Source organism: Anabrus simplex, chromosome 9, assembly GCF_040414725.1.
Source record: "Anabrus simplex isolate iqAnaSimp1 chromosome 9, ASM4041472v1, whole genome shotgun sequence".
NCBI lineage: Eukaryota > Metazoa > Arthropoda > Insecta > Orthoptera > Tettigoniidae > Anabrus > Anabrus simplex.
The window spans coordinates 9,822,391-9,841,257 of NC_090273.1; the positions used below are offsets into that span (position 1 = coordinate 9,822,391).

At 38.8% G+C, this 18,867-nt stretch overlaps 1 protein-coding gene across 1 annotated transcript in view; it reads right to left on the reverse strand.

The window, feature by feature from the left end:
- The window catches only part of Tmtc2 (Transmembrane O-mannosyltransferase targeting cadherins 2), a 437,765-nt gene that overhangs the window by 102,110 nt on the left and 316,788 nt on the right, over window positions 1-18,867 (reverse strand). The window lies entirely within an intron of this gene.

Genomic DNA, 18,867 nt, shown 5'->3' on the forward strand with positions numbered 1-18,867 from the left:
ATCGAATGCAATAATTGACTAGCACAACAGAACAATAAATGAAAAATGCACACGTAGAATTTATATTTCTTTCTTACTCCCCAATTTCTGGTTTTCTTTTCATTATTTTTGCTGCCAAAACCTTTTGAGGACGAAGATGATGCACCCGGACAATGTAAAAGACTACAGTACTTGTACGTGATAGCTGTACAAAGCGAGTTTTAATTTAAATTAATTTTTGATTGCAATTTCTGAAAAACTATTTTTTCATACAAATAATCCGTTTCCTCAGGAGTGGTGGTGGTGGTGATTATTGTTTTAAGAGGAAGTACAACTAGGCAACCATCCTCTATATAACACTAATCAGAGAGAAAAAATGGAAGGGGTCGGACACTTCGAAAAATGAAGGTATCGGCCAAAGGAAGACAAGGGCCGAGAAAGGCATGAAAATTAAAGACTCCCTAGGCCTCGAAAACTTAATACCGTCGGACCGTCGGGGTCGGAAAAGAACAAGATTTGACCAAGGGAGGTGGGATAGGATAGATGAAAGTGATGAGCCTACCACAAGTAAGTGGAAGCAATGCCAGGACTCAGCTAAAGGCCCTGAGGTCGCCATCCCACGCTCCAAAGTTCAGAGCCCCTGGGGCCCCTTTTAGTCGCCTCTTACGACTTTCCTCACGAAGTACAGCGGATACACTCTTAATGTTTTGACAGTTCATTTATAACACCCTTGTCATACTATACTTCTAGAAGGGTAGAGATGCCTTGTGTATTTGCAGTAAAATGCACAAAAAATGTAGGGGAAAATTATAATAAGAAACAACATGAAAGACTCCATCGTACCTCATAGAATGTGTAGCTTACTGGAATCAAACTAGAGGAGCAAGTACATGAGGCACATATACCTAACGCGCAAAGTTTTATTAAGTTGCATGAAGTACTCGTTGAGAAAATGGGTCATGAAATTAGCAAATTAAACATTACAGGGATAGGCATTCAGACTCCTCTTGTCATAACTTCCCCATGAGCGAATCAGTGCATCAATGAATGAATGAATGAATGAATGAATGAATGAATGAATGAATGAATGAATCAATCAATCAATCAATCAATCAATCAATCAATCAATCAATCAATCAATCAATGATCTGAATTTAGGGCGGTCACCCAGATGGCATATTCCCTATGAATTGTTTACCTTGCAATTATTTAATTATTTTGAACGAACTTGGAAAATGATCCAACATTTCGCTTGGCAATGTATTCCAATACCTTCACTCTTGTTCCTCTAAATGAATATTTTCCCCAATGGAATGTGCCAGGTAGAAATAACAACAGTTACAATGCTTAGAAATAAATGCGTAAATTTAGCACGATTTGCAGCTCGTGGAACGTATATGAATGATTGCGGAGTATGGTCATAGAACCTCGTATTGCGGGGACAGCGATGTCGTGAAATCGTGTCGGATTGACACCAAGTTGTGAAGTAACATCAGTGGAGGTGGAGCGTTACATTTGAGAGTGTAGGATCGTTCTGTTGAGTTATTCTCTCATTGTGAGGTGACGAGTATTATTATATTTACTTTCAACCAATTAATCATACAGAGGGTAATTTTTGAGGTGTGATAAAGTTTCAATTTTGAGAAGAGAACAAGCCAGGCTGGTTAAGTCAATGCAGTATTTATAGTGAAATCATTAACACTGAATTTGTATGTTTACATTCAGGCTTATGTGAACGCTTGATGTTGACAGGAGGTTGTACGTTTTAATATCATTCTTTAGACATTGATGTTTGACATAGTTATAGCTCTGTCGATTAGATTGGCAAGTGTTATATTCTTCAATAGATAGACCAAGTTGAGTTATTGTGAAGGTTAGAGAGGTTGTGATAACGAGTTATTTGTGCTTGATACAGATCTTCTAGGGCAGTGTTTCTCAAACTGTGGCAGGCGAGCAGCCTTCACAGAAAAAGTGAAGAAAACTTGAAATATGGAAATAAATAAGAAAAAAGTTAAATATGCAGCCGCGTTTTGTTTCACCTGGACTACGACGCATCAGAAAACTGTGTCACGCCGTCTATCCTATGTTCACAATTTCTGATTTCAGAATTAAGATCGAAAATGTCTGTTCACGTGCATTACACTAGTTGAAAACTACCGGTTGCCAGACCAGAAAGACGTAATTCCTTAAAGGTAGTACCAAACCCGATCAAGGGTACTTTCCATGTGCCTTCTATTACACGTTCCCCTACGTTTCTTTCTTAGGATGGAAATAGCGGCGTTTGAACACACATTGCTCATATCGACACAAAATCTAGCGTTTTGTGAAAATGTCATACAAACAGGATATCCTGTGTTATTTTATTGTATTATACTTGATACAGACACAAACTCTTAAATATCTTGTGATGTGTTATACAAATGCATTTAATTTCACAATCTTGTCGTATTTACGGTGTGTATTTCAAAGCACGGTTTACAATCAATTAAAATGCCTTAATAATTTGCAAGGTAATCGTATTTTTTAACCTATCATTTAGGGAAAGTTTGTGGGGGACATTGGACTTGGCCATAACTGAGGAGTACAATCACATAACAATTTGGGAATCTGCGTGTTAGGTAATAATAATAATAATTATTGTACCGGAGGTACAATTGTTCCGTGCATTTAATGTGAGCGCCTTTTACAAGGCCCTCTGTATTGTGTACTTCAAACCGTGAATTGGAAGAAGTTCGAACGTTTACCGTCAGATGTCTCTACTGTAGACTTATGTGCCCCCCTCTGGTGGGAATATGAATAATTAATTTTCAAAGAAATTTGCTATTTCAAGGTTTTCAGAAGTGAAATGTTCCAAATTATTTTTTGTGTTCTTATGTTACTAGCACTACTATCCCTTGCTCTTTCTTCTAAATTTTCGACCAATCAGGAAGTTTGTAAATTTATTTAATCAACCAATAGCATTTGTGGGTGCGTACAGAGCTTCGGATTAGAGAATTCTGGAACCTTCCTTTCCGCTATAAAAGCTGGGACCTTCTGGACCATGTTGCCTTTCGATCGCTCCCGGCAAGAATTTTAAATTGTGTTCGTATAGGAGGCAGGGGGATAGCCTTGCCAATCGCCGGAAGGCCCACCAGCTAAAGGTAATGGCAGACATATTTTAATCATGTAATAATCTCAGAAAGCTAACTTGAGGGGAATGTTTCAAAAATTCTTTCTTTATGTAAAATTCGATTTTTCAATGTAAATTTTCAACCAAGTCTAAGGACCTTAGTCTAACTTACGGAATAAAGAGTGTGAACCGTCTTCTGTTCCACTTCAACTTGGTATGGAGATGACCACGATTTCGTAAACTTTAAAATTTACCACTTCCTTTTGTAATTTAAAATGTTCTCTCTATTTAGTCATATCCGTAGTATAGGCTTAGCCTGTGTAACTTCGGGCCACAAGCCCACATTGGGTTCTTTAAGAATTTTCAAGTGAACTTCAAAGGAGTTCAAACGTTCGCCTGCTAACATTTTGGTTTACGGCCGACATATTAAGTCTTTTCTGTTTTCTCTAAGGCCAGGTAGAATGAGCATTTATTGCCTCTGTTAATATTTAATTGTTCTTAGTTACTGACGAGCGAACAAGACAGTGACACTGTTTGTATTTGACCTCATGTAAAAGTTAAATTGTGCCTTGGAAAGGCTTGAATCTTGTAAATTTAGGAGAGTAATTGTGTGGAGCAAGGACGCTCTTTGAAGCTTTGTGAATTTTGGAGCCAGTCTCGTAACTTGTAACTGATTGGAGCAGGAGTTTTCTTTATAATACTGTATTGTTTGAGCTACCTAACTCATCTCCTTAAAATCACTATATTTATTGTACGTAGGTTTCAAATAACTTTGTTATAAGAGCTGCAGAGCTCCCCTTCTGTCTATCCAACCGTTATTTGGTATTTTTTAACAAAGACTAAAATCTGAAAAGAGGAAAAAAAGGGCAAGAAATAACATTTCCAATTTTAGAGTTTTAAATTATGATTCGATCTTTTCTTTGTCAACTCATTCATGGCCAAACCTTCTTACACCTCTGTGCTCCACGGTATTTCCGGAACTAGTATTATTTATGAAACCTAGTCAGAGGTGGATAGCACAGCCGGATGAACCACTTGTGATATCCGCTGCGGTGTGTACACTTCTCCTAGTAATATATTTGTTTATTATTCATGTTTACGCGTCATCGTGGGTATTGTGTGTGTTCACATTTATTGTCTTGTTTTTGGTGATGTTTGATTGTGTGTCCACAGTTGAAATATGTTTGTGTTACTTGTTTTGCCAACGTTGAAATGTATTTAGCTAGTTCGCAATAAGTGCACATGTGTCGTGTATGGCTGATATACAGCTATTCTAATCCGAATAGGTTTTCAAGAGATGGGAGTGTAGCACTGTAACAAACATTCTTTTAACCTTTTAAACCGTTTTTTAAAACATTTTCTGTTATATTTTCTCAAAAGTTTGTTTAATATTACATTATAAAACTAATATATATTAAAGGTATATTATTTGTTTTAGTGTTTTACTTCTTCAATGTGAAGGGTTATTAATAACCGTAGATAAGGTTTCCATGTGTGGAAAATACTTTGTCCCTTGGTATAATATAAAATACTAATTTAGCACTTTAATAATTCTATGAGGAAGGGGTAAGGTGGCCTAACTAAGTGCGATATGGAACGTTGTCCATGAAGACCGTTGGATAGATATAATATGTAATATTTGATTTTGGGCCGGGGAGCCTTGGGAGAAAGGAGATGAGTTGTTCGACTCTGTGTTATGTCTCGAGTTCTCAGTAGAGAGTTGGCCTGGATTGGCATTAGCAGACGAATAAGCTGGAGTAGGAAAGAGGAGCAATTACTCTTTTATAGAATGAGCAGTAAATTTCCAAGTTCATTGAAAATGTTTAAGGAAAAGCGAGGTGAATGACTGATAGCGAATCTGCCACTTGAGCGACAGGCAGATCAGTGATGATTGATCTGTTGACCACTTCTGAGATTCATTTTAAATTAACGGGACAAATTATTCTTTTATTGAAAATTAAAAAATTCTGATCTCCTTATTATCAACTATTCAAGATGTGATCAAGAACTGAAGAAACTGCCTGAGATCTACAAAAGTAGGCGAGTATTCGTCTTCACAGATTTGAAGCAGCTGGAAGAAAATTTCCGAGGGCACAATGAAAATGTTTTCAGTCAAGGAAAATGACCACTTTAATACCGTACGGGCAGTGACGTCTCAAGCTCGCTTGTAAACTGTTGCAAACTTGTATTTGCTCAGTTCGTGTTCCACGTCAAGTTCTACAACTTGTCGCATGCCTTTCGGCACTTCTCTGCTCAAAGGGAGCTACTTCAACATCAATGAGTCTACGTGAAGTTTCTGGGCCGCTCTTGCAGAAAAAATAAATAACTACTCATTTGGTTGAGTATCGTTCGTTCCTTTCCGTTACTGTTCCTTTTGGGTTATTGCTATTCTGATAGAGTGCTTATGGGACAGAACGTGCGACGTGGAACAGCAAAAACACTCAGTCCCCGAGTTAATGGAATAAACCGCGAAATATTATAATCTCTAGTCCAGGTCGAGAATGGAACCCTGGGCTTGAAGGATAAGGGAACACGACTCTCTCTACGTTCTCTGCGTTCTCTACGTTCTCTAGTTTCTCTACGTTCCAAGTCGTTTTCTACTTATAATTCATCTTTATCTTGATCCCCTCCCTCTTTTTGTATCCATTCAGAATTCTTCGTATCTTACACTTTCCACATCAAGACTGAAGGTCTGTTAAGTTGGCCCTCAATGGATGTTGAAGGGCGCCCTCCTGAAGGAGGTAGGAAGGACGAACCAGCTCGTAGTGAGTGGAAGAAATGGATATACCGCAGAAGAAGTGGGTGTGGTGAGGGAAGAAGATGTGGACACTCCTTTCTATCGTTGAGTTTGTCGTGTTTCTTTCTGTGAATTCTTTAATGAGAGAGAGTGCGATATAAAGGTTATAGGAATAAATAAATAAATAAATAAATAAATAAATAAATAAATAAATAAATAAATAAATAAATAAATAAATAAATAAATAAATAAATAAATAAATAAATAAATAAATAAATAAATAAATAAATAAATAAATAAATAATCAATCAGCATTGATCTGTATGTAGGATTGCCGCCCATTGTTGTATATTCTTTTCATAAATGATTTGAAACAACTTGCAAATTGATGTAATATTTCCCTTCATAAATTATAACATTCCCAATTAGTTCTCTTGAATTCCAACTTTTGTTTCATATTATTATGATCTTTGCTGTTTTAAAAGCTCCGCTGAAGCTCATTGTTTTCCTTTCACGTCCGTGTCGTAGTACATCGTGAACTGCAATCACATGCTCTTCATTGTTGCCTGTGTCCATAACTTTTTAATAAATAGAGAATTTAACATTACATTTACCGCATTCTTTGCACTCTTTACTCTGTCTCGTATGTTCAATAATAAGCAAGCTACCCAGTTTGAGGTAAAGTCCAGTGTACTTCAAAAACTAATTAAATATACAATAATATTTGAGAAGTGGGTGTCAAAAAGCTTTGTATTGTCACGTAAAAGCTTTAGTGAGATTTTCGTTCAATTTATGAGAAGCACTTAAGAACATTCCTTTCACTCTCCCGTATTTGTGGCATAGTTTCCTTTAACTCCAGGGCTCAGGAGGTTGTGGTTTCTATCCCGACATATTTGTCGTCGGTGTTTGGATTCCACGTAAAATTCGTGATCCCTTGTTTTCAGTTATCCGGATTACTCTTAAAAAAGTGGCTCTCTCCCCGCGTCGACCGGGGATCTCACAGAATGTGTTCGACCAACAGGTGCCAGGCTTAGAATTTATCGGTGAAAGAACTAGAGTCAAAACTCGCTGTGTAAAGTGTGTTGTCTACCTTCGCCTGTCCAAGAAACAACCTGTTTTAAAAATGCTCTACACTCGTGAGTAAATTGAGACGTGACCTGCTATAGACACAGTCGATGTAATATCTGACCAGAACATTGCTCACATAAAATGCTTCAATTATATTAAAAATTGTCAGCAGAATATTTGGTATTTCCTCTACTTTTATCATTATTTATCGAAATAATGATAAAACTTGTTGAGTAAACGCCTAATCAGCACAATTCTTATCATTCGCTCCTTGAATGCGGCAGAAATATTCCTTCCTCTTGTATCTACCCAGAAAATGAAATAAGTTTTCTGGGTAGGAAGTGGTTAAAATATAGAAACTGATTGATTGATTGATTGATTGATTGATTGATTGATTGATTGATTGATTGATTGATTGATTGATTGATTGATTGATTGATTGATTGATTGATTGATTTACGCTTTATATATTCTGGCGAGATTAAGGCCACTTGGGCATCTGTTACATGCCACCTGATTAATATGAGACTACATACTCTATTTACTAACGTTCTAAGGAAAGACCGCATGTCACTTTAGGTAACAGATACATAATTAATACTTATATCAAATTTACACATGGAATAAAACCATATGAGCAGATATTAGAATGTAAAGATTTGAGTGTGTACTAGGGAACCTAACGTTTTAACAAATTGGAATAAAAATAGCCTAGTTAAATAATCAAAAACTAATTACAAAGCATAAAACACAAATACCAGTTCATTATGTTGACTAACTGAGAAATACAAAGAGATTTAAAATGAAATGTTTTGACATCTAAAAGTAATTCGTAAGTTCAGGTCTGGTTTCACCACACATATATCTGCCACACAGCTCCTTTAAATGTAATTGCAGTTTGTGTAGCTCTGACATCATTAGGAATTTCATTCCACTCGCGAAATCTCAAGACAGTCAAGGAGGTGTCATCCTAATTATTAAAAAAAGTTCTGAATATGCTACTGACAGAAACTTCTTCAGTGTGTTACTTGTTGTCAGCATGTAGCAATGACTGAAACTTTGTTGATCTATGAAATAACTTCCCTCTTGTGTTACCTTGTTCTCTGTGACTTGAAATTCAAGATAATATCGTGAAGAACTTTTCCTTCGTGAGAGTTAAGCGAGCAATCCGTACGTTGGAGTGTGTTTTCTAAGACGTTCGCACAATACTTTATGAGAAATGGCACATCGTGCAGCATGTCTTTGTTCCTCTTCGTGTAAACCACTCCCTCCCCTTTCTTGCGAGACGTCATATTAACATGTGAGCTATGCCCTACAAGATAAGGCTACTGGTGGTGATGATTTTTATTTTAACCTCTGAGAAATGAACATTCCTACCGGAAAATATATCGCTGACCTTTCAGTAAAGGAACTTACCATTTGGATTTAAATTCAATATTAATTCTATTTTCATACATTTTTTTTGCTAGTTGCTTTAGGTCGCGCCGACACAGATAGGTCTTATGGCGACGATGGGACAGGGAAGGGCTGGGAGTGGGAAGGAAGCGGCCGTGGCCTTAATTAAGGTACAGCCCCAGCATTCGCTTGGTGTGAAAATGGGAAACCACGGAAAACCATTTTCAGGGCTGCCGACAGTGGGGTTAGAAGCTACTATCTCCCGAATACTGGATACTGGCCGCACTTAAGTGACTACAGCTATCGAGCTCGGTCATCAGCATTTCACTCATTCCTTTTATCTACTGTCTTTTCATCTGTTAGCACACATTAATCACTATCGATAATTCGAAAATCGAGCTGTCAGTTTCTGAATCTTCAACACAGTCAGCAGCGGTGTTGCTTCTCGGCCCTCAGAAGTGGTGAAAGTACTCCCCTTTCTTCAGCTATAACAGAAAATACCAGTCACCATTTGTTGCTCAAAGAATTTAGAAACGAAGTAAAACTTACTTAGCAGTGAACATAATTCAGAATGGGTGCTATTTGATTACTGGCTACATAACTATGTTTGAATTTAGAGAACATCTCTATGAGGACCTTACGCTCTTGATGAAATATCGTGTCGTCTTCCAGTCGAGAGCCTAATGCCAGTATCCCGCGTATTGTCAGTTCTGACTTCTACAATTTATCACAATCACATTTCAAACAGAAGCATATTTTGAAATGACAGAGTACCACACAAAAATAGAAGTTGATTATTTAATTTGTTTCAAAGTTATTAAGTAACAATTTTTATTTTTATAATATATTACATGGAAAGTGCTTTTTGCGATATAGTGTTTATTATTATTTTTGTGTTAAAATTTGCCAGTCTTCTCAAAAATACTCATATATTTTATAATAACTGTGAGTTTTGCAGTCAGGCATAAAGTATTAGAGATATATGTTTTTGAATTTTTCATTATTCATAGAATAAACAAAACTCTAATTTGGTGTTATTTTAGGAGCAAGAATATTAAAGTAATATTCAACTAATAATAAAATGCAGAAGTACTTATAATTCCTGTACATATTGAAACTTCATCAGAAAATTTCAGGTGAAACTGTTAGGAATTCTGTCGCAAGGAACATTTTATGCGTGGCAGTGGGCTGAAAATATTTTAAGTGAGAAAAATTCAAGTGAAGGTTTCAAGAAACATACTTGCATTGCTACTGTTCTGGTCTGTAAGTTACTCCCTCAGAGATGTGTCTCGTCTTTTGCATAGCGTAGGCGCACTACGAGGTAAGTGAATTGCAGCAGGATTATTGAAATTGTTGTCCTAAAGAACTCTGAAGACCGAGCTCGATAGCTGCAGTCGCTTAGGTGCGGCCAGTATCCAGTATTCGGGAGATAGTAGGTTCGAACCCCACTGTCGGCAGCCCTGAAAATGGTTTTCCGTGGTTTCCCATTTTCACACCAGGCAAATGCTGGGGCTGTACCTTAATTAAGGCCACGGCCGCTTCCTTGCCACTCACAGCCCTTTCCTATCCCATCGTCGCCATAAGACCTATCTGTGTCGGTGCGACGTAAAGCCACTAGCAAAAAAGGAACTCTGAAGCCCGTCTTGCCGACAGAATGGGGCGTGACCGTGCCGCTACCAGGGCAAAAATGTTAGCGGCATTTGGAGGAGGAGTAATTGGGGATTTGTAAAGTTAAAATTTAAACTTTTTTGCGGGGGGGTTCAAAAATCACGTTTCAGTCATAAGTCCCCTTAACGCGTGGCGCAACGTACCTGCAACAAGAATTTTAAAGCAATATGTTGGCACCTCTGGAAAGAATTCCGTAGTGGGTGATTCCTATGTGCGGAATGATGTAAATAGAACATATCAGTGGTTGTGTGGACTTACAGTCGCATCTGTTAATGACATCATCCTGTAAAGAGTTGACGTTTCACAGAATTCACTTTGCATCTAACAGCCACATTTTGAAGAATTTGTAATATCTAAATCCTTATCTCAGATGGCTCTTTATTCGACTGAAAGTAACTTTAAGTGAATAAACATATAAACTATGTGAATAAAGAAAACATTAATATTATACTTGAAAAAGAAACGACTTAATTAAAATAGAATGACAGGTTTCGTCCTTAAACTAACATCATCAGGTCTTCCCATTAGATGTCAGAGTGGAGACAAAGCAAGAGTTCCAGATTTAGAGTTTCTATGTATTTAAAAAGCAATACTCAATAAATTTCTAAATATTTAAGTGTGATTTGATAGAATGTGACCATGTTCTCGTACCATACGATTTCTTACAATTTATTTATCAAATTTTGTTTCGGCAGACTCAAGAACCTAACAGTTATAAATTTTCTGCACGTTCAAGGCTCAACTGACCACTTGCTCATGAAACTCATGGAAGTTTCCTGGATGAAGTCAGTTCACATAGTTTCTTACACAAATTGAGAAGTTGTTCAACGAAGAGAAGAACTCCTACACAGAGTAGCCTGGAGTCATCATTATGGATGCCAGAATGCATGCAAGTCATTTGAAGCAAGTAAGTGGACAAAGAAGAGACCTACACATTAAACGAATGTTTATCCGTGCTCCTTAAACTGCCGACATGGAATTTTTAATTAACTTCCGCTGGCGATATGATTTACAAGGAAAAATAAAATAAAATGTAAAATAATACGCAGTCCTAGCCTTTCAGGCAAGCAACTCAATGTTGAAAACTTCCTAGGGATACGACCTACGGGTTTTTTAGGTAAATACAATATAATAAAGTATGGCAAGATATTCTTTATTTATTCCTAAAAGTTACAATCCTTTTCTCGATCATCGTTACCCGGTCTATTAGATTAGCAGTTTGACTTTTTCTACCGCTACGAGCGCTAATGTGAGTCAATGGACTGTTTCACTTAAGCCCTTGTAACTACATTCGGTGTGGACATTTTTCAAAAAATTAAAAAAGCCTGACGGTATTGAACCAAGGAACACATTACAGAAAGATTTTGTAAATAAGTTCATTTCACTAGGATTTGAATCAAAAAGAAAACGAGTCAAGAAACGAGCGGTTTTAGGCGGCTTTTCCGGAGCTAATTTTAGACCGGAAATGATTTTCAATTTTTTTTTAAAGTCTGATAGAGGGTCAGAATTTGAGGAGCTCGGCAATGTTGAGGAAATAGCTTAATTTTACATTTTTCGTAGTATGGGGACCGCTACTTTTTGTTTATGCATTTAACAGTTAATTTATTCTGACGACATGAGATTCCTTGAGGTTGGTAGGAACGATCCAGAGTACGGCTATTAGTACATGTGTAGCTTATCTCCGGCTGCCGATAGAGATCGTGTCTGCGGCCGAGGCTGTTGCCATGGGGACGACGTTAAGTGGTGGCCAACCGGAAGTAGATAGCACGCCAAGTGCATGTAGCGGCGTGGAGCACCACCAATAAACTGCCCTTTCATATTCCTGTGATAAATCACAAGCAAATAGCTTCCAGCTGCAGACAGCCTGAAATGGCGATTTAATTCCTTCCTCTAGACTTTCGAGAGCTCCTCACAATATTCTGCGGCTATTAAAACTTTTGGCTTTAACGTTTGACTTGCGGCGAGCTGAGCACGTACTTGAGCCGCGTTCTGGAGTTCCACCGAGTAATAATAATAATAATAATAATAATAATAATAATAATAATAATAATAATAATAATAATAATAATAATAATAACAGGAAAACAAGTACATCAAATATTCTGCCCAGCCTGAATAAGTTTTGATGTTGTTGTTCTTCTTGTTGTTGTTATGTTTGGGTCATCAGTCCATAGACTGGTATGATGCAGCTGTCCATGCCACCCTATCGTGTGCTAACCTTTTCATTTATACGTTACTACATCCTACGTCTGCTCTAATCTGTTTGTCATATTCATACTATGGTCCACCGCTCCGTTCTTACCACCTACACTTTAATCACCGAGCTCGATAGCTCCAGTCGCTTAAGTGCGGCCAGTATCCAGTATTCGGGTGATAGTAGGTTCGAACCCCACTGTCGGCAGCCCTCAAAATGGTTTTCCGCGGTTTCCCCATTTTCACACCAGGCAAATACTGGGGCTTACTTTAATTAAGGCCACGGCCACTTGCTTCCCACTCCCAGCCCTTCCCTGTCCCATCGTCGCCATAAGACCTATGTGTGTCGGCGCGACGTAAAGCAAAAAAAAAAAAAAAAAAAAAAAAAAAAAAAAAAAAAAAAAAAAACCACTTTAATCAAAAACGAACTGAACAAAACCTGGGTGTCTAAAGATGTGTTCTATTACTCTGTCGCTTCTTCCGATTAAATTTCGCCAAATCGATCTCCACTCACCAATTCGATTCAGTATCTCTTCAATTGTGATTCGATCTACTCATGTCACCCTCAGCATTCTTCTGTAACACCACATTTCAAAAGCTTTATTCTCTTTTTTTCTGAGCTAGTTATCGTCCATCTTTAACGAAAATCTTCGAAAACATCTTTCTAATTCCTACATCAATGTTCGAAGACCTTCCTTGCCCTTATGTCCTCGTTACTTCTACCGTCATTAGTTTTTCTACTACCCAAGTAACGGTATTTTTCTACTTCCATTAAGACTTCATTTTCTGCATCATCAGACTTCATCCGACTCCTGTCCATTACATTTGTTTTGTATTTATTTATTTTCATCTGATGCTCCTTACCCAAGACTTCGTCCACACCATTCAGCAATTTCTCCAAATCTGCTGCAGTCTGAGGTAAAAGAACAATGTCATCGGCAAATCTCAGAGTTTTAATTTCCTCTCCTTGGATCGTGATTCGTTTTCCAAATTCTTGTTTGATTTATTTTATCACCTGTTATATGTAAATACTGAAATACAGGGGAGACAAACTGCAGCTTTGCCTCACTCCTTTGTAGATTGCTGCTGCTTTTTCATAGCCTTCGTTTCTTATCACTGCAGACTGAGTTTTATACAGACTGTAGATAATTCTTCATTCTCGGGATCTGATCCCCATCACCTTCAGAATCTCAAATAGCTTGGTCCAATCAACATTATCGATTGCCTTTTCTAGATCTACGAATAGCATGTACATGGGATTTTCCTTATAAATTCGATCAGATGTAAAGTCAGGATCGCTTCACGTGTTTCTACATTTCTTGTGAAACCAAACTGATCTTCTCAACTCAGCTTCAACTTGTCTTTACATTCTTCATACGTAATCTGAATGAAAATTACATCTCATGAAGTTCATTGGTATTACGGAAACTCTCAAACACTTCCAGAAAAATCCGATTAAAATTCTGGGGTCACTTTCTCATACCAAACAATGAACATAATTAACAAGTTTGTAAGGTGCACCGAGAACGGATAAAATATGTCATCTCAGTTTTAATTGCTATGTCGATCGGTTGAATATACCTCACGGGGATCGGTGTAAGTATTTATTAGTTCATAAAAAGAAATATCTTTAATATGTAATCACTATAGGGAGGTTGTTAAGAAAGGGTTACAGATTATGTTATTCTGTATGGAGTAATAAATAAGTTACCATACAGTGAGCAACTTCAAAAGACAATGTTTTAAGGTGGACAGCAGACAATCAAATGATGGTAAACGGGGTTAAAATTCAGGTTGTAATAGAAAACGTCCTCTCAGTTTTAATAATAATAATAATAATAATAATAATAATCGTATGGCCTCAGCTACCATGTGCAGACATTTCAATTTTTACGCCATCTGGCTGTCTGCTCGTCAATTTCGACGTTCCATTTTACTGTAGGCCCACTAGATGGCAGACCGAGTAAACCGAAACTCTCTTGGGCGTCTATGGTTGAGATTTTTTAAATGAATTTTGTCGGGTAAACACCAAATGTGTCACCAGAGATCTTTTACATGCCGACGTCATACGACATGGAGTGTCGAATGGACTCTTTTCCGCCCTTCAAAAATCCGACTACCTCTGCCGGGTTTGAACCCGCTATCTTGGGATCCGGAGGTCGACACCCTACCTTATGGGGATCATTGTAAGTACCTAGGTGTTAATAGAAGGAAATATCTTCATTGGGGTAATCACAGAAGTGTACAGATCTCTGCACATGATGAGGGTATTTAGGGGTTGTAGTAAGGATGTAAAGGAGAGGGCATATATATCTCTGGTAAGACCCCAACTAGAGTATGGTTCCAGTGCACGGGACCCTCACCAGGATTAATTGATTCGAGAAATGGAAAAAAATGCTACGAAATCCAGCTCAATTTGTTATGGATGATTTCTGTGAAAAAATGTTAGAAAGTTTGGGCTGAGAAGATTTGATAAAGGTTTTCTATTACCCTTTTAAACTAGAGTCCCTAGCAACATCTATAGGAAGGAAAAGGAAATAGGGGAGGTAATCATAATAATTTTGTGTGGCTATTTCTAGCCGAGTGCGGCTCTTGTAAGGCAGACCCTGGAATGAGGGTGGGCGGCATCAGCCATGTGTAGGTAACTGCGTGTTATTGTGGTGGAGGATAGTGTTATGTGTGGTGTGTGAGTTGCAGGAGTGTTGGGACAGCACAAACACCCAGCCCCCGGGCCATTGGAATTAACCAATTAAGGTTAAAAATCCCTGACCCGGCCGCGAATCGAACCCGGGACGCTGTGAACCGAAGGCCAGTACGCTGACCATTCAGCCAACGAGTCGGACAATAGGGGAGGTCATGTAATCTGACATTTGTGACGGTGGAAAGGGCCGTCGAACAGTAGACTGAGGGACCTTCCGTGTCTCTACCACCAAAGTAGGCCATTTGATTTAGCTTCGAATAACTTTAACTTTTCATAAGATCTGGAAACTCTGATCTTTGTGGTACACACCATTCAACAGACTTCGTGCTAAGATGCTATAAACAACTTCTCGTTGTCTGGCGTGCGAGAATAAAGGAAAACAACCTCTTCTCTTTCTTCAGGTGTAGATTTCAATTTTCTATGAGCAGATAAAAACCTTTTAGAACCGACCAAGCCGTCACGTCATCAAAAAGAAGGAATAACGAGCCGACAATTCGCTGTAATTTACTTTGCCGGACATAGAAAGCTGGAACACGCTATCCTGGCTGTGGTAAACACGTCACGAACAGGGCTAACAGTAGCACCATCATACTTCTGAACCAACTTCTTTAATTCCTCTTAACCGGGCGAGCTGGCCGTGCGGTTAGGAGCGCGCGACTGTAAGCTCGCATCCGGGATATAGTGGGTTCGAACCCCACTGTCGACAGCCCTGAAGATGGTTTTCCGTTGTTTCCCGTTTTCACACCAGGCAAAAGCTGGGGCTGTACCTTAATTAATGCCACGGCCGCTTCCTTCCGATTCCTAGGCCTTTCCTGTCCCATCGTCGCCATAAAACATATCTGTGTCGGTGCGACCTAAAGCCACTTGCAAAAAAAGATTCCTCTTAATCTTACTTGTATTCTTTTTAATTCCTTTGTTACCGAGTAAGGTGACCACGTGGTGCGGGTCACGCATTCGGTGCTCATTGTTAAAACAAGTTTTAGAAAATAAATCTTATTATTGCTATGCGCGGAAATATTGCAAACGATTTCTGGAAAGTTGAATACCATCAAAACTATGTTATATCCGCGTTTGCTTCAAGAATGATCCTTGACTAGATCCGTCTTAAAATAGAAAAGGAATGAAAATAGGAATTGAGGATACTCGAGCCACACTCGAGCTGTTTAGCACAGGAGCGTTGCATCTCGCCCACCTCGACCGAGAATGAAAGCTAAACTAGAAAAGCGACGGCTGAAGTAACGAGGCTTGTCACCGAATTTCTTTCGAATATGCCATATCTGCATAAACGAACATGAGAATCATTTTCAGGAGCTCCTATGTCCGACTGGTTGACTGGCCTTCGTTTCAGAGGGCTCCGGGTTCGATTCCCGGCCGGGTTGGGGATTTTAAGCTTCATTGGTTAATTCCAATGTCTCGGGGGCTGGGTGTTTGTGCCGTCCCCAACATTCCTGCAACTCACACATAACACTATCCTCCACCACAATAACACGCAGTTACCTACACATGGCAGATGCCGCCCACCCTCATCGGAGGGTCTGCCTTATAAGGGCTCCACTCGACGTCCTATGTCATTAAGGTCCTACTCCTTGGCTAATGGACAGCGTTGAGACCTTCGCATCAGAGGTTCGGGGATTTTAATCCTTTGTAATTAATTCTTTTGGCTCGGGAACTGGATGTTTGTATGTATTTGTCTCAACACACTCCTCTTCATATTCATACGATACACCGCACTGCCAACCACCACAGAAAAACGCTATAGTAATTAGATCCCACCATATGAGGTTTGCGCCAGGAAGAGCATCTGGCTGTAAAACAGGGTAACTTCACACCCACGACCCTAGAGATATGCGGAAAGCAGTAGCATAATAATAATAATAATAATAATAATAATAATAATAATAATAATAATAATAAGTTCCTATCATTAAGGTAAGAAAACTAATATTATTGCCTGCTCTTAATTTCTCTCCAATTTCATTTAACAATGGTGGGGATCCTAATTTCTTTTTGTTGAAGAGGACAGCGGGAAGGACCAGTAGGGAATAGATGCTGTCCTTCCCCACACCTCACTTGAGTTCACTCTAAAGTTATGTTTGTGTCTACATTAAAATATAAAATTGCCACTATATAATGTAATTTTATACATTACTTAATCAACATATTATATTTTTTAGATGTACATGTTTCGGCTCTGTGAGCCATCGTGTGCATTGAAATTGACATATAAATGTGTGTACATTATTAATCTAAAAAGCCTGTTTGAGATAGTTTAACTTAAAATATGTATTGTAATCTAATGCAGTGAAAAAAATTGGCTCCATCCACTGTAGTCGTTGTTTTATTAGTTATAAACCTGATATAATATTCGCGCTCTCTCGTACATGGTCAATACGGAAATTGCAGCGCTGACAGAGGTCCACGTATGGGCCAATGGAGCGTTACGAGTACCGGTCTACCTGGGCCTCTGTCCCAGGGTGCCAGTGGAAGGGAGTTTTGGGGTCACTTCCGCTTACCTCGGTCCCACACATCTCCTTCCCTTAGTCTTTCTCTGTTGAATCTTTTATGATGCAGTCCAGCGATTTCCTTCTCGCTCTTCCTCGTTCTCTGAAACCTTCGACAATTTTACCACAGTCATCACCCCTTCTTATCGCCGTCTTCTCGCTTGGATATCTAAATACTCGCACGCATCTTCTAGTTTCTGTACTTGCCCATAAAACAACATTTGTTGAAAATAAAGTATTGATGCCACAATATGCATACCTAAAGAGCACTGGTACTCGGACACATGCAATATTTTTCAGCACTGATCGCTGTGACTTGTGCTGTAATATATCGTGGGCGGATGTGATGTAATATATTTTACTAGTGATTGCGCTGCAGCGGAAGTGACATTGTAACAGCATTTGTGCGGTCTGGACACATCAATCAGAGTGCGACTCATCTGTCTGCGGTGCGGCGCGCTGCTCGCTCGGATGATCTCATTGGGCATCCAGCTCGCACCTTGGCAGATCGCTTCATTTCCCTCAGCACCAAACACCTTTCTCCTAGCCTGAGAATAATACACTTATTGTACCTAGTCCAAAAAATCCTATTCTAATTTGTTAATTTTCGTTTATAAAACACTAGCAGAAAGAAATTTACATTGACTCGTCTCAAACATGGGAATGCTCCGATCGCACGTCAGATTAACATGAACAAGACCAAAGTAATGATTATCAATAGAGCAAAGAAATTACCCTGTGAGGATATCTTCAATCAATTGGAGATAGTCTCAGAAATGCTTTTCATTGGTACCTAGTTCAGGTACCTGTGGTCCTAAAACGAAGAGAAGAATTAGTACGAACAGTGTATCAACGTTTGTTTCTGCTTCAAACCGAGGAAGACGTTTCCGGAAATGAAATGGACCGAACAAAGTGAAAGTATTGTTGACGGCCTTCTTTGACATGCACACCTTCCTGTGGGTCATGTAGTGAAAACTTGGTATTTTCTCCAAGTGCTGAGACATTTTAGAGAAAAATGTTAGGAGGAAGAACACATGGAAATGACGGAGTTTATTACTCGTGTCACAGATGATCTAGTGAACAAGGCTGAGAATGAGGAACGCATCTCCGATGCTTGCAGGGACAGTATCCTAGTGCCCATATACAAGGGAAACGGAGATATACAATATTGTAACCTCTGTACAGAAATAGAGGTACTATCACACACCATGAAAACTTGGGAACTGATAAAGCAAGAACAGAGCAGTTTCGATTTCATACGAGGAAAAAGAATATCCGATGCACAGTTTGAAATAGGACAATTGTTAGGAAAAGACGGGGATATGCAAAAAGATCTCCATCTAGTTATCATAGATCTAGAGAAAGCTTACACTACTTTATAAAGAAAGAAGCAATGGAGATGCATGAGAAGGGAAGAAAGATATGTGACAGCAGAGATGTTCATGTATGATGGAGCTGAGTTCAAAATAAGAACAATTGTAGGAGCCAATGACGCTAGGCCTACCCCAAGTTTCAG